Raw genomic sequence first — 21,667 nt, forward strand, 5'->3', positions numbered from 1 at the left:
ATGCGCTAATTATTTTGCGAAACGAGTTTGACCCAGCAGTAATTCTAGGCAGGCAATTCAAGGAAATACGGTATGTGAAATACAGTGAACATAATTATAATGGGAGATGACCATTATGAAACACTAACACAGTATCAGTGCAGTATCAATACAGCCAGTGAGTGTGCCAGACGCTCACTCACGAGTGACCACCATTATCTCTGTGAGGCGAGCCCATGATCGCCTCAGAATGTTACCGTATTAAAAAGTCCCGGGTAGCTGATGGATTTTAAAATGCCAGTGAGTTCTTTTAACAAAAACAATCCCTCGCACTCCGCAAAAAATCTTCCTCGTCGCCGTAATTGCCCCATTAAAATATTCCCCCCTTGAAGATGTGTCATTCGACGAACCCCCCCAGGCTCATTATTGAGCCGCCTGCAGCCAATTATCTGAAGCGCCTTGTCTGCTGGCCAAAAAAAAAAAAAAGGAGAAGCGTGGGCTTTGGGCCTTCATAACCACACTCATCGTACAAGGAGGCAAAACAAAAAAGTGACCTTTGGTCATTGTCTCGGGGCGACGCCACCGAGCTCCGCTTCGGAGTCAGGTGACAGAGCTTCTGACCTTTTTAGCGTGGAAATAATGACTTGTTCTCGTGCCAGAAGCTCTAGGGGGGGTCAGAGTGGGGTGCCAGACACTTCTGGCAACATGTGACACTTTTCGGAGGCAGCAGTTTGCACTCAGCGCTTTGATAGCCTCGGAAAAACAAAGAGTGTGTGTGTGCGACAAGGCTCACGAGACCTGTGTGTGTGTGTGTGTGTGTGTGTGTGTGTGTGTGTGTGTGTGTGTGTGTGTGTTAATGGCGTCAGACTTTACAGCGCTCAAATGATGCCTTGATGAACAGGATGACACTAAAGTTATTTACATGGCAGTCCTGAAGGAGAGAGCTGGTGTGAAGTAAACTAACATGAGAACTTATTCACGGTTTATGGTCCAGAGGGGGTCAGATTTGACTGCCAGGTGGCTCGCCGGCGGTTTTTCCGCAGTGGACCGAGGCGAGGGGGAAGAGGTAGAGATGATTGCTAGAGGAGGAGTGTGAAGGGTCAGTGCAGCAAATCACGAGGTGAGAGGGGAAAGGAGCATTTCTGGTGAATAAAATTTGCATTGCTGCGTTTTCATCCTGCTCGTCTTTGCACACCATGCAATTCTTCTATGAAGTGAACAACAAGATGAAGGCACAAGACGGGATTGGTTCTTAAACACGGGGGCAGGGGTGTCCGTATTGTGGCCCGCGGCACATTCTACTAATAATATTACAAACCCCGTTTCCATATGAGTTGGGAAATTGTGTTAGATGTAAATATAAACAGAATACAATGATTTGCATGTCATTTTCAACCCATATTCAGTTGAATATGCTACAAAGACAACATAACTGATAAACCTTTTTTTTTTGTGCAAATAATCATTAACTTTAGAATCTGATGCCAGCAACATGTGACAAAGAAATTGGGAAAGGTGGCAATACATGCTGATAAATATGAGGAATGCTCATCAAACACTTATATGGAACATCCCACAGTTGTGCGGGCTAATTGGGAACAGGTGCGTGCCATGCAGAGGTGGGTAGAGTAGCCAGAAATTGTACTCAAGTAAGAATACTGTTACTTTAGAGATTTATTACTCAAGTACAAGTAAGGAGTAGTCACCCAAATGTTTACTTGAGTAAAAGTGAAAAGTATGTTGTGAAAAAACTACTCAAGTAACTGATGAGTAACCTGTTTGTTTAATGATTAATGACAAATAATGCACAAAAACATAAAAATAGCAACGAGCAAATTCAGAGCGAGGAATATCTCTTAAGCAACTAAAACAATAATATATATTAAATAATACTACATTAAAATAAATAAAAATAAGGCACATCGAGCCACAAAAACAATAGTTTTTAATCATATTTGTTTTTATATTGTTTTTATTGGTTTTATTTTTATTCATTTTTTTGTTTTATTCAGTCATTGGTGGAGCATAATATTGTTTTTAACATGGCTGTGCAGCACTTTGGAAACGTTATTGTTGTTTAAATGTGCTATATAAATAAAGTGGATTGGATTGGATTGGATAACTTAACAGCACCTTAGGCTCAGTAGGCATTGATTGATTGATTGATTGATTGAAACTTGTATTAGTAGATTGCACAGTACAGTACATATTCCGTACAATTGATCACTAAATGGTAACACCGCAATAAGTTTTTCAAAGTTAATCAATTACTTAATAAATGACCAAGTCGAGGTGATCTACCTCATATATACGTACACACACATATCATATATATATATAGGGAATAAGCGGTAGAAAAAATGGATGGATGGATGGATATATATATATATATATATATATATATATATATATATATATATATATATATATATATCCATCCATCCATCCATTTTCTACCGCTTATTCCCTTTTGGGGTCGCGGGGGGCGCTGGCGCCTATCTCAGCTACAATCGGGCGGAAGGGGTGGTACACCCTAGACAAGTCGCTATATATATATATATATATATATATATATATATATATATATATATATATATATATATATATATATATATATATATAATACATACATTTATATATACAGTATATAATTTTTTTTTTTTGCCGTTTTTGTTCACATGTTAAAAGTGTTTTAATGAATATACATGCATGTTTAACACATAAATTCCTATCTTTCATGAAGACAAGAATATAAGTTGGTGTATTACCTGATTCTGATGACTTGCATTGATTGGAATCAGACAGTATAGTGCTGATAACGTCCACGTTTTCAAATGGAGGAGAAAAAAAAGTTCCTCCTTTCTGTCTAATACCACATGAAAGTCGTTGGTTTTTGGCATCTTATTTGTCCAGCTTCCATATTCGTTTTTATACACTTTACAAGAAATACATTGGTGGCAAACTGTGTAGTTTGTTAGATTGTTTGCGCTGGCTTTCAGAGGCTCTTATTTTGTTAGCACAGGCGCGATGGAGCGGCACTTTTATTGTGAAGACAGGAACTGTGCTATCAGTCTTTAGGATTTTGACGGGAAGTACGGTAGATATATAAAGTGTCTTTTTTCCTTTACACTTTTGATTGATTGATAAAACGTTTATTAGTAGATTGCACAGTACAGTACATATTCCAAACAATTGACCACTAAATGGTAACACCCCAATAAGTTTTTCAACTTGCTTAAATCGGGGTTTACGTGTGACGGTCATGTGACCGCCTGGCTCTGTTTGATTGGTCCAACGTCACCAGTGACTGCATGTGATTGGTAAAACGCGGGCATGCGTAGATCCTACTTGGAAATATCAAAACAAACATTAATAGATCGATAAAAAAAAGTAGCGAGTAGCGAGCTGAATGCAGATAAATGGAGCGGAGTAAAAGTAGCGTTTCTTCTCTATAAATATACTCAAGTAAAAGTAAAAGTATGTTGCATAAAAACTACTCTTAGAAGTACAATTTATCCCAAAAGTTACTCAAGTAGATGTAACGGAGTAAATGTAGCGCGTTACTACCCACCTCCGGTGCCATGATTGGGTATAAAAACAACTTCCATGAAATGCTAAGTAATTCACAAACAAGGATGGGGCGAGGGTCACCACTTTGTAAGCAAATTGTCGAACAGTTTTAGAACAACATTTCGCAACGACCTATTGCAAGGAATTTAGGGGATTTTACCATCTACGGTCCGTAAAATCATCAAAATGTTCAGAGAATCTGGAGAAATCACTGCACGTAAGCGATGATATTACAGACCTTTGATCCTTCAGGCGGTACTGCATCAAAAACGAAAAATCAGTGTGTAAAGGATATCACCACATGGGCTCAGGAACACTTCATAAAACCACTGTCAGTAACTACAGTTGGTCGCTACATCTGTAAGTGCAAGTTAAAACTCTACTATGCAAAGCGAAAGCCATTTATCAACAACACCCAGGGAGGCCACCGGCTTCGCTGGGCCCGAGCTCATCTAAGTTGGACTGATGCAAAGTGGAAAAGTGTTCTGTTGTCTGACGAGTCCACATTTCAAATTATATTTGGAAACTGTGGAAGTGGTGTCCTCCGGAACAAAGAGGAAAATAACCATCCCGATTGTTATAGGCGCAAAGTTCAAAAGCCATCATCTGTGATGGTATGGGGGTGTATTAGTGCCCAAGGCATGGGTAACTTACACATCTGTGAAGGCACCATTGATGCTGAAAGGTCCATACAGGTTTTGGAGCAACATATTTTGTCATCCAAGCAACGTTATCATGGACGCCCCTGCTTATTTCACGTGTTACAACAGCGTGGCTTTGTAGTAAAAGAGTGCGGTTACTTTCCTGGCCCGCCTGCTGTCCAGACATGTCTCCCATCGAAAATGTGTGGCGCATTATGAAGCGTTAATCACTACGACAAGACCACGGACTGTTGGACGACTGAAGCTCTACATAAAACAAGAATGATAAAGAATTCCACTTTCAAAGCTTCAACAATTAGTTTCCTCAGTTCCCAAACGTTTATTGAGGGTTGTTAAAAGAAAATGTGATGTAACACAGTGGTGAACATGCCCTTTCCCAACTACTTTGGCACGTGTGTTGCAGCCATGAAATTCTAAGTTAATTATTTTTTGGGAAAAAAAAACAAAGTTTATGAGTTTGAACATCAAATATGTTGTCTTTGTAGTGCATTCAATTGAATATGGGTTGAAAAGGATTTGCAAATCCTTGTATTTCGTTTATATTTACATCTAACACAATTTCCCAACTCATATGGAAACGGGGTTTGTACTATCAGCATAATACTGTCATCACACAAGTTACTCATCATACATTTAATTATTTACATAATTAACATATTGTGAAAGTCCAGTCCATGTATATCTGAGCTATGCCGGAGGACAACAGTTGTACAGTTTGATCAGTAATAAGTTGATATACTGTTACGGGTTGTTGTTCCTGCTCCGTTTACACACACACACAAAAAAAAAACATAATTTTGGATCAGACAGTTGACGTGCGTGTTTAAACAGTAATTTAATTGGCCAGAATGTGCAGGGAAGTTGCAGGCTTTTGAAAAAGTTGAGTCAGTGCAGAATTCGCAGGGACCGGTTAAACTGGCGTTAGTTTGCCACATCAGGAATTCCTAGAGAAACGGATTAGTGTGTAATCAGATTGACATTGAAAGACATTCAGTAAATGTAAGTGAAAAAAAAAACACATTTTGTTCCCAAGAGAGGGCAAGTGTGCTGGCGGCTCTTTGACCCCACTCAGCTGCTATCAGACCATGTGACAGCCATCACCGCCCTATCCTGCTTCTTTAAAGGCCTACTGAAATGAGATGTTCTTATTTAAACGGGGATAGCAGGTCCATTCTATGTGTCATACTTGATCATTTCGCCATATTGCCATATTTTTGCTGAAAGGATTTAGTAGAGAACATCGACGATAAAGTTCGCAACTTTTGGTCGCTAATAAAAAAGCCTTGCTTGTACCGGAAGTAGCAGACGATGTGCGCGTGACATCACGGGTTGTGGAGCTCCTCACATCTGAAAATTGTTTACAATCATGGCCACCAGCAGCGAGAGCGATTCGGAATGAGAAAGCGACGATTTCCCCATTAATTTGAGCGAGGATGAAAGATTCGTGGATGAGGAAAGTGAGAGTGAAGGACTAGAAAAAAAAAACAACAAACAAAAACTAGACGGCAGAGCGATTCAGATGTTATTAGACAAATTTACTAGGATAATTCTGGAAAATCGCTTATCTGCTTATTGTGTTACTCGTGTTTTGGTGAGATTATATGGTTGTACCTGTACAACCTGAAAGTCGGAGGGGTGTGGTGACCGCCAGTGTCTCCGAGGGAAGCCACGTTTCTCGACGAGGCGAAGGCAGCCGATGCTTCCTCCACGTTGGAAGCATCCAAGCATTAGTTTTGTCAGTTCCCAAACGTTTATTGAGTGTTGTTAAAAGAAAAGGTGATGTAACACAGTGGTGAACATGACTAGGAAAAAAATAAATAAAATAGATGGCAGAGCGATTCAGATGTTATTAGACACATTTACTAGGATAATTCTGGAAAATCCTTTATCTGCTTATTGTGTTACGAGTGTTTTAGTGAGATTATATGGTTGTACCTGTACAACCTGAAAGTCGCTAATAAAAAAGCCTTGCCTGTACCGGAAGTAGCAGACGATGTGTGTGTGATTTTACAGGTTGTGGAGCTCCTCACGTCTGAACATTGTTTACAATCATGGCCACCAGCAGCGAGAGCGATTCTGACTGAGAAAGCGACGATTACCCCATTAATTTGAGCGAGGATGAAAGATTCGTGGATGAGGAAATAGAGCGTGAAGGACTAGAAGAAAAAAAAGACGAGGGCTGTGGGAGCGATTCAGATGTTATTAGACAAATTTACTAGGATCATTCTGGAAAATCGTTTATCTGCTTATTGTGTTACGAGTGTTTTAGTGAGATTATATGGTCGTACCTGCACAACCTGAAAGTCGGAGGGGTGTGGTCACGGGTGTGGTGACCGCCAGTGTCTCCGAGGGAAGCCACGTTTCTCGACGAGGCGGTGGAAGCATCCGACGGTCTGGGGCGGCCGGTGGGAGGAGGCAAGACAGTCCGCAGCTGCTTCTTTGACAAGTGCAGGAGGGACGACGCAAGCTCTCCGCTCATGTCATCAGTAAGAGCCGACTTTTTACCACCATTTTCTCACCGTGTGGTAGGGAACCATGTTTGCCTGACCGCTCTGTTTTGATTGATTGATTGATACTTTTATTAGTAGATTGCACAGTACAGTACATATTCCGTACAATTGACCACTAAATGGTAACACCCGAATAAGTTTTTCAACTTGTTTAAGTCGGGGTCCACGTTAATCAATTCATGGTTCCATAATAAAGCTTCACCGTCATCTTTCAGGAATGTAAACAAGAAAACACTGGCTGTGTTTGTGTTGCTAAAGGCGGCCGCAATACACCGCTTCCCACCTACATCTTTCTTCTTTGACGTCTCCATTATTCATTGAAGAAACTGCAAAAGATTCAGCAACACAGGCGTCCAGAATACCGTGGAATTAGGCGTTGAAAAGAGACGACTTATTGTTGTGAACGGTGCTGGAACAAAATGTCCTCTACAATGCGTGACGTCACCAAGACGTTTTAGCATGATACTTCCACGCGAAATTTAAAATTGCAATTTAGTAAACTAAAAAGGCCGTATTGGCATGTGTTGCAATGTTAATATTTCATCTTTGATATATCAACTATCAGACTGCGTGGTCGCTAGTAGTGGCTTTCAGTAGGTCTTTAACTCCTGTAAATCACTTTTGAGCTGGACCAACACCCCTCCGCTCCAGAAAACTTTACCAAAATAAGAAGCGGGATGTCATTATTTATCATCTCACGTCTTACTTATTTATGAAGCAGAAAGAGAATGAATTTCTCGGATGAATTCTCGCTGAATTATTTAACGCGAAATGCTTAATTCCATACAAAGCCCAGGAAGATCCCTGCTCTGTTCCGATAAATACTTTATCACTGCTTCTAAATCGCAAACAGGAGAACAAAGGTGGAAAAAAAGAAACACCGTTTCCTGTTTTGTTTTGGAGAACGCCGCTTTGAAGTGCTAAACGTGACAGTTAGCCCAGCAGATGACACGGCGCTTAATGCCTTGTTTATTTCTATTACGCCGCCTCCCATTGTTTGTGGCGTCATGTCACTCCAGCGCATCCAAATATCGCTCGCTTGAAATGACTTAAGGACTTTTATGAGGCGTTTTACTGGCGGAACGTCGTCTGGAATTCCCAGGATGGCAGAAGTCAAAAGCTGCCTAATGAAAGGGGACGCATGGCTGATTGCAGCTATATCTGGAGCTCGGCTGGAAGTGGCATCGATTTAACAATTTAGCAGCACCCTCCTCTGTGTGTTTCCATTAGTCACGGCTGAATACAATCCACTTCCCCCCATTTCACTCCCTCTAACCACACACACACACACGCACACACACACACACACACACACGCTTCTGTGGTTGTGAGGTCCAGTCCACATAGTTTTAAAGGATTCACGTCGTTTGAACGAATTCTAACTTTGTTCGAATATACAACAAATTGGACCAAGCTATATTTCTAACAAAGACAAGTCATTATTTCTTCTAGATTTTCCAGAACCAAAATTTTAAAAGAAATTCAAAATACTTTGAAACAAGATTTAAATTTGATTCTAAAGATTCGCTAAATTTGCCAGGATAATCGTTTTGAATTTTAACCATAAGTTTGAAGAAATATTTCACAAATATTCTTTGTCGAAAAAAACAGGAGCTAAAATGAAGAATTGAATCAAAATGTATTTATTATTCTCTACAAAAAAAAAAAAAAACTTCAACATTGATTTAAATTGTCAGGAAAGAAGAGGAAGAATTTAAAAGGTAAAAAGATATATCTGTTTAAAAATCCTGAAATCATTTTTAAGGTTGTATTTTTTCTCTAAATTTGTTTTTTAGGGGCGGCATAGCTCGGTTGGTAGAGTGGCCGTGCCAGCAACTTGAGGGTTGCAGGTTCGATTCCCGCTTCCGCCATCCTAGTCACTGCCGTTGTGTCCTTGGGCAAGACACTTTACCCACCTGCTCCCAGTGCCACCCACTCTGGTTTAAATGTAACTTAGATATTGGGTTTCACTATGTAAAGCGCTGTGAGTCACTTGAGAAAAGCGCTATACAAATATAATTCATTTCATTTTTCTGAAAGTTATAAGAAGCAAAGTAAAAAAAATGAATTTATTTAAACAAGTGAAGATCAAGTCCATCCATCCATCCATTTTCTACTGCTTATTCACTTTTGGGGTCGCGGGGGGCGCTGGCGCCTCTCTCAGCTACAATCGGGCGGAAGGCGGGGTACACCCTGGACAAGTCACCACCTCATCGAGCCTTTAAAATATTTTCTTGGCTTTTCAAATTCTATCTGAGTTTTGTCTCTCTTAGAATTAAAAATGCCGAGCAAAGCGAGACCAGCTTGCTAGTAAATAAATACAATTTAAAAAATAAAGGCAGCTCACTGGTAAGTGCTGCTATTTGAGCTATTTTTAGAACAGGCCAGCGGGCGACTCATCTGGTCCTTACGGGCGACCTGGTGCTCGCGGGCACCGCGGTGGTGACGCGTTCAATGCTGCTTTTGTGCCATGATTTATAAGACAACAAAACACATAGCTGCATTAAGTGGGTTTCGAATACTTCCCAAAAGTTGCATTTTTTTTCGTCTTGTTATATGGCTAAAAAAATCAGTTCAAATCTTTGAAGACAAACATCTCTGCAGCAAAAAGGCACCTCTTTAAAGGCCTACTGAAATGAGATTTTCTTATTTAAACGGGGATAGTATGTGTCATACTTGATCATTTCGCCATATTGCCATATTTTTGCCGAAAGGATTTAGTAGAGAACATCCACGATAAAGTTTGCAACCTTTGGTCGCTAATAAAAAAAGCCCTGCTTTTACCGGAAGTATGTGCGTGTGACATCACGAATTGCAGGGCTCCGCACATATTCTCATTGTTTATAGGGGGGGGGTGGTTTCCCACATATGAGGTCCTCTCCAAGGTTTCTCATAGTCATCATTGTCACCGACGTCCCACTGGGTGTGAGTTTTCCTTGCCCTTATGTGGGCCTACCGAGGATGTCGTAGTGGTTTGTGCAGCCCTTTGAGACACTAGTGATTTAGGGCTATATAAGTAAACATTGATTGATTGATTGATTGAACTGACTAAACTTATGTCAAGTACAACGCCTTAGTATTAGTGCCGTCTAACGATTGCGCGTATTAATGATCAATTACTGTAATACTGGTTAGTAGTAATAGTAGTTTCATTTTGCATGAGCATACAGACTGGAGAAAAAATGTGTGTGTTGAACACCTTTTACATAATGTTTCCACATTATTCCCACTTTACAAGTATTTTTATAACATTTTTATCCAGGGTAAGATCATTTAAATTTCGGACCCGTTTGAAATTGCTGTTTTTTCCTCTAGATCAGGGGTGTCAAACTCAAATACAGAGTGGGCCAAAATTTTAAACGGAACAAGGTTGAACAAATTAACCTTTTAATAGGGACCCAAACAAGTTTTGCATTAATTATTGAACAAGCAAGGCTTATATAACTTTAGTGACATGCAAAATCCAGTTTCAAATAATAATAATTAAAAGAATATCAATGGCATATCAAATAAAATTTAAATAAAAATGTTATGCCTTTTTTTCTATTTGCAATCTTCTGAGGTAAATCTCCAATTTTTTCCACAGGCTAATAATACATTTGAAAATAAAATAATAATGAATGAACCAAACATTCAAGCCTTGAAGTAACAAGAGAAAATGCATGAATAAAACGTTAATTATTGGTCAGTTTGCTGGAAGTTTCCCGGAAGAGTTAGTGCTGCAAGGGGGTCTGGGTATGTGTTCTGTTGTGTTACGGTGCGGATGTTCACCCGAAATGTGTCTGTCATTCTTGTTTGGTGTGGGTTCACAGTGTGGCGCATATTTGTAACAGTGCTAAAGTTGTTTATACGGCCACCCTCAGTGTGACCTGTATGGCTGTTGACCAAGTATACGTTGCATTCACTTGTGCGTGTGTGTGTGTAAAAGCCACAAATATTATGTGACACGCTGTTAGTATGGAGGAAAAGCGGACGTGACGACAGGTTGTAGAGAACGCTAAAGGCAGTGCCTTAAATGCACGCCCCCAATATAGTTGTCCAGGGGGAAATCGGTAGAAATTCGGGAGAATGGTTGCCTCGGGAGATTTTCGGGAGGGGCACTGGACTTCGGGAGTCTATCGGGAAAATCAGGAGGGTTGGCAAGTATGAGTATTAGCGGTGAATGCGGTGTTATACAGCGGCACCGACGCTGTATAACACCGGCGGGCCAGCTCTAATGCTAAATTGATATTGCCTCAAGGGCCAAATTAAATTACACGGCAGGCCATATTTGGCCCGCGGGCCAGAGTTTGACACCCATGCTCTAGATAGATAGATAGATAGATAGATAGATACATAGATACAAACCCCGTTTCCGTATGAGTTGGGAAATTGTGTTACATGTAAATATAAACGGAATACAATGATTTGCAAATCCTTTTCAACCCATATTCAATTGAATGCACTACAAAGACAACATATTTGATGTTCAAACTCATAAACTTATTTTTATTTTGCAAATAATCATGACTTAGAATTTCATGGCTGCAACATGTGCCAAAGTAGTTGGGAAAGGGCATGTTCACCACTGTGTTACATCACCTTTTCTTTTAACAACACTCAATAAACGATTGGGAACTGAGGAAACTAATTGTTGAAGGTTTGAAAGTGGAATTCTTTCCCATTCTTGTTTTATGTAGAGCTTCAGTCTTTCAACAGTCCGGGATCTTGTTGTCGTATTTTACGCTTCATAATGCGCCACACATTTTCCATGGGAGACAGGTTTGGACTGCAGGCGGGCCAGGAAAGTACCAGCACTCTTTTTTTTACGAAGCCACGCTGTTGTAACACATGCTGAATGTGGCTTGGCATTGTCTTGCTGATGTTGTTCCAAAACCTGTATGTACCTTTCAGCATTAAAGGTGCCTTCACAGATGTGTAAGTTACCCATGCCTTGGGCACTAATGCACCCCCATACCATCACAGATGCTGGCTTTTGAACTTTGCAACAATAACAGTCTGGATGGTTCGCTTCCCCTTTGATCCGGATGACACAATGTGAATATTTTCCCCCAAAATTTGAAATGTGGACTCGTCAGACCACAGAACACGTTTCCACTTTGCATCAGTCCATCTTAGATGATCTCGGGCCCAAAGAAGCCGGCGGCGTTTCTGGATGTTGTTGATAAATGGCTTTCACTTTGCATAGTAGAGCTTTAACTTGCACTTACAGATGTAGCGACAAACTGTATTTAAAGACAGTGGTTTTCTAAAAGTGTTCCTGAGCCCATGTGGTGATATCCTTTAGAGATTGATGTCGGTTTTTGATAAAGTGCCGTCTGAGGGATCGAAGGTCACTGTCATTCAATACTGGTTTCCGGCCATGCCGCTTACGTGGATTGATTTCTCTAGATTCTCTGAACCTTTTGATGATATTATGGAGCGTAGATGTTGAAATCCCTAAATTTCTTGCAATTACACTTTGAGAAACGTTGTTCTTAAACTGTTTGACTATTTGCTCACGCAGTTGTGGACAAAGGGGTGTACCTCGCCCCATCCTTTCTTGTGAAAGACTGAGCGGTTTTTGGGAAGCTGTTTTTATACCCAATCATGGCACCCACCTGTTCCCAATTAGCCTGCTCACCTGTGGGATGTTCCAAATAAGTGTTTGATGAGCATTACTCAACTTTATCAGTATTTTTTGCCAACTTTCCCAACTTCTTTGGCACGTGTTGCTGGCATCAAATTCTAAAGTTAATGATTATTTGCCAATTATTTGTCAAATAAGGTTGGTATTTGCTTATTTTCTGTCTGATAAGATAAATCTTCTCACTAAGGAAATTTTATGTTAGTGTTTTACTTGTTTTAAGGGTTTTGGTCCTAAATGATCTCCGTAAGATATTACAGCTTGTCGCTGAGATGTGATGAGCTATATTGAGTAAAACATGCTTGGAACTAGAATATCAACTGATGCAAAGCTGCGTCTTCAACACTGACAAGTATACAACTACTTTTTTTAAAGTAATCATTTCTTACTTCAAGCATGAAAAAAAAAATCTAGATGCCGAGCGCATATCATTATGTCAAAATAATGAATTGCACTAGCATTTACTTCGTTTAAAAATATTTTTCAACATATTGAGCAAAAAGGTCTGTCTTTTTGTACCAAGAAAAGTGAAATTGTTATTAGTAAGAATATACTTATTTTAAGTTATTTTTGGGTTCATTGAGGTTAGCTAATTTTACTTTTTTTTTGGAAAGTCTTGACAAGCCAATTTTTATTTATTTATTGGCAGATAGTTTTGCTTAGTTCAAATAAAATACCGTACTTCCTTGAATTGCCGCCGGGGCGCTAATTAATTTAAAACCTATTCTCACCAATACACCAAAGGCATGCGGTAAATTTAGGCCTGCGCTTATAAATTTGAGTGTGATGTAAGGATATCATCATGAAAAGCACATTTAATAAAAAAAACGTTATTATGGTCTTACCTTTACTTATAAATGAAGTCCATGCGCAGCTCCTTCTGATCAAAAGCATCGATAACTTGTTTATAGAAGTCTTCCTTATCTTTCTTCAGTTTTAAAAGTCTCTCTGTCTCGATGGAGATCTTCCTTTATTAACTCCTGCTTCGATTGAAAGTCCAGTTTAGAAAACTGTTTTATTTTAGATATGTAATCCTCCATGTTAAAAGTGCAAGCAAGAGGAAAAAATAAATGATCGCTGCTTGTTGTCACTTCTTCTGCAGCCGAGTAGTCGCAAGAAAGATCACTTGCGCCCTCTACCACCAGGAGGCGGGAGTCATTTAATGACTCATATTTGACACACGCAGCTACGGTATATTAATAAAACATAGCTGCTTACTGTTCTTTTTAGCATATTCAATAGCTTGGACCTTAGATCCTACTGAATAGCTCTTAATCTTCTTCCCTTTATGCGATTTCAAATTATTGAAATCAGCCTCCTCCATTTTGAAAATGATGACAGGTGAAGTGTCACTCGTGACGTGACGAGTTTGACCCGGCGGAAATTCTAGGCATATGCTAATTATTTGGTGAAACGAGTTTGACCCGGCGGAAATTCTAGACATGCGCTAATAAAAATATTTTGCGAAACAAGTTTGACCCGGCAGTAATTCTAGGCAGCCGCATACTATATACCCGGCGGCGATTCAAGGAAAATACGGTAGTTCAAATAAAATACCCCTGATTTTTGTATTTTTTTATTTTATTTTATTTTGAACACTGACTTTTTGCAGTGTAGGAACTGACATTTTACTCAAATGTTATATTTGTGATTTACAGTACTTTTGAGAAGTGTTGCGTGGTACTGCCAACTATCAAGCTGGTGGCTATTTATTGCTACCATACAAATTTCTGATAGCTAATATTAGCATTAGCATTTTGATTTTAACATTGGAAAATACTTACTTAGTTTAGCAGGAACAGAGACAAGACAGCATCAGTCGAAAATCCCTCTTGGTTTTTGAGCTCACGCCAGCGAGTGAAATGTTGATCCTTAACCGGGTAGTCTCTCTTTTTCTTAGGGGGAGTCAGCACACTTGTAGTTTTTTTTTCTTCTCTGGCTGGGTTCCTGCCACCCTTACTCAAAGTCGCTAAGTGCCAGTGAAAGTGATACGGACCCCTCAGGCCAAGACAGAGGTGTTGTTGTGAAAATATTTAATGAATATTGAAAAGTTACTTAATGTGCCAGTCTTACTGAAATGAGATTTTCTTATTTAAAGGGGGATAGCAGGTCCATTCTATGTGTCATACTTCATCATTTTGTGATATTGCCATATTTTTGCTGAAAGGATTTAGTAGAGAACATCCACGATAAAGTTCGCAACTTTTGGTCGCTAATAAAAAAGCCTTGCCTGTACCGGAAGTAGCAGACGATGTGCGCGTGACGTCACGGGTTGTGGAGCTCCTCACATTGTTTACAATCATGGCCACCAGCAGCGAAAGCGATTCGGACCGAGAAATCGATGATTTCCCCATTAATTTGAGCGAGGATGAAAGATTCGTGGATGAGGAAAGTGAGTGTGAAGGACTTAAGAAAAAAAAAGACAAGGCTAGTGGGAGCGATTCAGATGTTATTAGACAAATTTACTCGGATAATTCTGGAAAATCCCTTATCTGTTTATTGTGTTACTAGTGTTTTAGTGAGATTATATGGCCGTACCTGTACAACCTGAAGGTCGGTTCCGCAACGTCCTTTAGCACCAGTCGACGGGTGGTGGCGATGCCCATCTCTGCCCTTCGCAAGGGACCCCCTTTTAAACACGATCTTTCGAAATGTTTGCTGCATAATACACTGTACTTTGTGTGTGTGTGGTCCAATCCAACCGTGTTCTCTTGACCACTCTGTTCCATAGTAAAAAAAAAGTTAAAGTTAAAGTACCAATGATTGTCACACACACACAAGGTGGGGTGAAATTTGTCCTCTGCATTTGACCCATCCCCTTGATCACCCCCTGGGAAGTGAGGGGAGCAGTGGGCAGCAGCGGTGCCGCGCCCGGGAATCATTTATGGTGATTGTAAAGCTTGACTGTCATCTTTCGGGAGTGTAAACAATGAAACACCGGTTGTGTTTGTGTTGCTAAAGGCGGCCGCAATACACCGCTTCCCACCTACAGCTTTCTTCTTTGACGTCTCCATTATTCATTGCACAAATTGCAAAAGATTCAGCAACACAGATGTCCACAATGGACATAGAGCATTTTGATAAAGACATTATGTTTTAATGCATTTCTTTATGTTGGAATTTCACAAAGAAGTTCATATATGTTTCAGTAACATTCTGTATTTCAGTGTGTCCAGTTTGACTTGTTTCCCTTCAAAAGGACCTCAACTGGAGTCTTTATTGACAAAAGTAGAATACAACAGGGGTGTCCAAAGTGCGGCCCCGGGGGCCATTTGCGGCCCACAAGTCATTTTTAACGGCCCCATGGCACATTGTAAAAATATTATTTAAAAAAAAGTGTTATAAAAGAGCCAACAGGTGAAATGTAACAAGAAAATGTTGAAATGTTGACTCTAATAACACAAAGCTGCCATGCAGGCTGTTTCATTCTTTAAAAAATAATAATGAATCAAAATCAATGACATTATGAATTATTGACCTATTCAAGGCTCCAATAACGTCACATTAAATATTCCACTTTGAGATATTCTTTGGGGGAAATGTTGCATATTTTGTGTTTGCTATGTAAAAAAGTAAGCTGTTTTTTCCCCCATTTGTTTTAAAAAGGGCCTAAAACAACCAATAAAAAACATAAACGACAATAAAACTTATAATCTGAAGTTGATCTGGAGGTTATTGTATTAAAATTAAGCAGTTAATAAACTGTATACATTTTTTTTAAGACTTTAATGAGTAGGACCCTTTTGGATCCCCAATAATTGTTATTTAACTTGTTTTTAAGTGTCATTGCTAAAAATAATGATAATAATAATGAATTAAATCAACGTTGTTATGAGTTATTGACCTTTTAAAGGCTGTAATTATTATATAATCTCAAATATTCCACTTAAAGGCCTACTGAAATGAGATTTTCTTATTTAAATGGGGATAGCAGGTCCATTCTATGTGTCATAATTGATCATTTCACGATATTTTTGCTGAAAGGATTTAATAGAGAACATCCACGATAAAGTTTGCAACTTTTGGCCGCTAACAGAAAAGCCCTGCTTTTACCGGAAGTCGCAGACGATGACATCACAGTTGAGGGCTCCTCACATCCTCACATTGTTTATAATGGGAGCCTCCAACAAAAAGAGCTATTCGGAGCGAGAAAACGAAAATATCCCCATTAATTTGAGCGAGGATGAAAGATTCGTGTTTGAAGATATTGATAGCGGCGGACTAGAAAAAAAAAATCAAGTTAAAAACAAAAAATACGCGATTGCATTGGGATGGATTCAGATGTTTTTAGACACATTTACTAGGATAATTCTGGGCAATCCCATATCTTTGTATTGTGTTGCTAGTGTTTTAGTGAGTTTAATAGTACCTGATAGTCGGAAGGGTGTGTCCACGGGTGTCTTGAAGCCAGTGTCTGATGGAAGTCGACGGCAGCTATGGACGTCACAGGCTCAGCTTATCTCCGGTAAGAGGCGACTTTTTACCACAATTTTCTCACCGAAAAATGCTGGTTGACATTTGGTCGGGATCCATGTTCGCTTGACCGCTCTGATCCACAGTAAAGCTTCACCTCCGGGAATTTTAAACGAAGAATCACCTTGTGTTTGTGTGGCTAAAGGCTAAAGCTTCCCAATTCCATCTTTCTACTTGGACTTCTCCATTATTAATTGAACAAATTGCAAAAGATTCAGCAACACAGATGTCCAAAATACTGTGTAATTATGCCGTTAAAGCAGACAACTTTTAGCTGTGTGTGTGTGCAGTGCTAATATTTCCTAACAGTCCGTGACGTCACGCGTACACGTCAGCATTCCGCGACGTTTTCAACAAGAAACTCCCGGGAAATTTGAAATTGCAATTTAGTAAACTAAAAAGGCCGTATTGGCATGTGTTGCAATGTTAATATTTCATCATTGATATATAAACTATCAGACTGCGTGGTCGCTAGTAGTGGCTTTCAGTAGGCCTTTAACATTTTTATTGGGTGAAAATATTACTTATTTTGTGTTTTTCCCCCCCCAAAAATGTGGGTTTTCTTTGACAAAAAGAGCATACAACTTGAATCTTTTGATAACGTAATATTGACAGATAGACCTAATGTTGATCCAGACCAGGGGTCGGGAACCTTTTTGGCTGAGAGAGCCAAGAATCCAAATATTAAAATGCATTTCCGTAAGAGCCATATAATATCTTTTTTAACACTGAACACAACTAAACGCCTGCATTTTTAAGTAAGACCAACATTTCTGGAGTATAATAGGCCTCTTATTCTTTGTAATAACATTGTTATTCTGAAGCTAACTGTGGAGGGGGCGTGGCCTACGGGCCTGCAGCGAAGCGTGGTGTGCCAGGACCGGCCTCGAAATCAGCGACAGGTGCGTAGATGGCCCACCTGGGCCTTGTTATCTAATCACCTGTCGCTCCGTTATAAGCAGCAGCCAGGAGGAGGGACGGGGTTGGAGCTGGAGCCAGAGCGGGAGCGAGAACGAAAGAGAAAAAGACAACTGCTGGAAACTATTGAAAAATAAAACAATATTGCAAGCCCCACACTAACCAATTATAAATAAATGACTTCTTACCATTAACACAACTTCTTGAACAGGTGCGGTAGAAAAACGGATGGATGGATTAAAAATACATGAAAATGTTTGATATTTTCAACATTATTTTTAACACTGTGATTACAAGTGGAATAATTCATTACTTATCGTGTCAAGCAATGTCAGCTCAGATTTATCTGAGAGCCGGATGCAGTCATCAAAAGAGCCACATCTGGCTCTAGAGCCATAGGTTCCCTACCCCTGGTCTAGAGATTTAAACTTTGTATAATAATGAATAAAATAATACTGAATAATGACACATTTTTTTATATTTTTTGGACCAAAACCTTTTAGGGTCCCGGGGATCAAGCCTGAGTGGGGGGGTATAGCTCGGTTGGTGGAGCGGCCGTGCCAGCAACTTGAGGGTTGCAGGTTCGATTCCCGCTTCCGCCATCCTAGTCACTGCCGTTGTGTCCTTGGGCAAGACACTTTACCCACCTGCTCCCAGTGCCACCCACACTGGTTTAAATGTAACTTAGATATTGGGTTTCACTATGTAAAGCGCTTTGAGTCAGTAGAGAAAAGCGCTATATAAATATAATTCACTTCACTTCACTTCAAATGTATATTTTTTGTACATATATTGTATTGTTTTTTTTTTTACCATTGTTTTGGTTTTTCAGTGTGCGGCCCTCAGTGGAAAAAGTTTGGACACCCCTGGAATAGAACGTAACTTTGTTGTCGATGCACCTAAAAAGTAAATCATCTGTTTTCAGTACAACCCGTCCAAGAACAGACGTGCTGGGTAGAACAGGAGGACTGATGGATCGCCAACCCAACGGCCCCCGGCAAAGAGGTAGGAAACATGGGGGGGGGGAGTTGGAGAGAGGAAAAAAAACTCCCAAACTAAGCTCTTATGGTGGGGGCGGGGCTCAGTTGAAGACCAGAAAAAAACCTCAATCAACATAAGCACATATGAACAGATAATACGACACACACAACTCAAGAGGGGCGGCATAGCTCGGTTGGTAGAGTGGCCGTGCCAGCAACTTGAGAGTTGCAGGTTCGATTCCCCGCTTGTGCCATCCTAGTTACTGCCGTTGTGTCCTTGGGCAAGACACTTTACCCACCTGCTCCCAGTGCCACCCACACTGGTTTAAATTTAACTTAGATATTGGGTGTCACTATGTAAAGCGCTTTGAGTCACTTGAGAAAAGCGCTATATAAATATAATTCACATAATTCACAAGACTTCTTCTAGGTCAGGGGTCGGCAACCCACGGCTCCGGAGCTGTACCTGGCTCTTGGATCACTCTGATGTGGTTCAGCTGCACACTTGCCGACCCCCCCATTTTTCCGGGAGCTTTTCCGGATACCAGTGCCTCTCCCAGAGATCTCCCCAGGATAACATTCTCAGATTTTTACCCGGACAACAATATTGAGGGAATGCCGTGATGGCAATGCCTTGACTCAACGTCAACCATGAATTGATTAACGTGGACCCCGACTTAAACAACTTGAAAAACTTATTGGGGTGTTACCATTTAGTGGTCAATTGGACGGAATATGTACTGAACTGTGCAATCTAATAATAAAAGTATCATCCATCCATCCATCCATCTTCTTCCGCTTATCCGAGGTCGGGTCGCGGGGGCAACAACCTAAGCAGGGAAACCCAGACTTCCCTTTCCCCAGCCACTTCGTCTAGCTCTTCCCGGGGGATCCCGAGGCGTTCCCAGGCCAGCCGGGAGACATAATCTTCCCAACGTGTCCTGGGTCTTCCCCGTGGCCTCCTACCGGTTGGACGTGCCCTAAACACCTCCCTAGGGAGGCGTTCGGGTGGCATCCTGACCAGATGCCCGTACCACCTCATCTGGCTCCTCTCCATGTGGAGGAGCAGCGGCTTTACTTTGAGTTCCTCCCGGATGGCAGAGCTTCTCACCCTATCTCTAAGGGAGAGCCCCGCCACACGGCGGAGGAAACTCATTTCGGCCGCTTGTACCCGTGATCTTATCCTTTCGGTCATGACCCAAAGCTCATGACCATAGGTGAGGATGGGAACGTAGATCGACCGGTAAATTGAGAGCTTTGCCTTCCGGCTCAGCTCCTTCTTCACCACAACGGATCGGTACAACGTCCGCATTACTGAAGACGCCGCACCGATCCGCCTGTCGATCTCACGATCCACTCTTCCCCCACTCGTGAACAAGACTCCTAGGTACTTGAACTCCTCCACTTGGGGCAGGGTCTCCTCCCCAACCCGGAGATGGCACTCCACCCTCAATCAATCAAAAAATCTGTTTGGCCGTACAAGAACTGGGGATAAACTTTTCAAGTTAACCAAATAATTCAGAAAGTTGGGGGAATGAAACCGAGGTACTATGGCAGCGGTCACCAACCTTTTTGAAAGTAAGAGCTACTTTTTGGGTACTGATTAATGCGAAGGGCTACCAGTTTGATACACACTTAAATAAATGGTCAGAAATAGACAATATGCTCAATTTACCTTTAACTCTATGGCAGTGGTCCCCAACCTTTTTGTATCCGCGGACCGGTCAACGCTTAATAATTTGTCCCGCGGCCCGGGTGGAGGGGTGTCCTTTTTTTTTTATTTTTTATTTTTTCTTTGTCATGAAAAAGGGAGGTTTTTGTGGTTGGTGCACTAATTGTAAGTGTATATTGTGTTTTTTATGTTGATTTAATAAAAAAATAAAAAATAAATTTATTTTTTTTTAAAGAAAAATTAATTAAAAAATTCTTCTGCGGCCCGGTACCAATCGGGCCACGGCCCGGTGGTTGGGGACCACTGCTCTATGGTATTATTAATAATTAATGATATTTATCTTATTTTCATGCGTTGTAGTCCCCCCTACATGATAAAATGTACACATTACATTTCAATCATAGAGCAGAAAATAGTTACACTGTTATTAAACGCAATAGGGACGGCGTGGCGCAGTGGAAAGTGGCCGTGCGCAACCAGAGGGTCCCGGGTTCAATCCCCACCTAGTACCAACCTCGTCACGTCCATTGTGTCCTGACCAAAACACTTCACCCTTGCTCCTGACGGGTGCTGGTTAGCGCCTTGCATGGCAGCTCCCTCCATCAGTGTGTGAATGTGTGTGTGAATGGGTAAATGTGGAAGTAGTGTCAAAGCGCTTTGAGTACCTTGAAGGTAGAAAAGCGCTATAGTGGAAACACTTATCATCTTAATGATTCCTCACAATAAATATATATTTTTGATGACATGTTTTAAATAGGTTAAATTCCAATCTGCACTTTGTTAGAAAATATAACAAATTGGACTAAGCTATATTTCTAACAAAGACACATTCTTATTTCTTGTAGATTTTCCAGAACAAAAATCTTAAAAGAAATTCAAAAGACTTTGAAATAAGATTTAAATTTGATTCTACAGATTTTCTAGATTTGCCAGAATATTTTTTTTCGAATTTTAATCATAATAAGTTTGAAGAAATATTTTAAAAATATTCTTTGTGAAGTGAAGTGAAATATATTTATATAGCGCTTTTCTCAAGTGACTCAAAGCGCTTTACATAGTGACACCCAATATCTAAGTTACATTTAAACCAGTGTGGGTGGCACTGGGAGCAGGTGGGTAAAGTGTCTTGCCCAAGGACACAACGGCGGTAACTAGGATGGCACAAGCGGGAATCGAACCTGCAACCCTCAAGTTGCTGACACGGCCACTCTGCCAACCGAGCTATGCTTGTCAAAAAAAAAAACAGAAGCTAAAATGAAGAATTAAATTAAAATGTA

This window comes from Nerophis ophidion, linkage group LG21, assembly GCF_033978795.1.
Source record: "Nerophis ophidion isolate RoL-2023_Sa linkage group LG21, RoL_Noph_v1.0, whole genome shotgun sequence".
NCBI classification, from domain to species: Eukaryota; Metazoa; Chordata; class Actinopteri; order Syngnathiformes; family Syngnathidae; genus Nerophis; species Nerophis ophidion.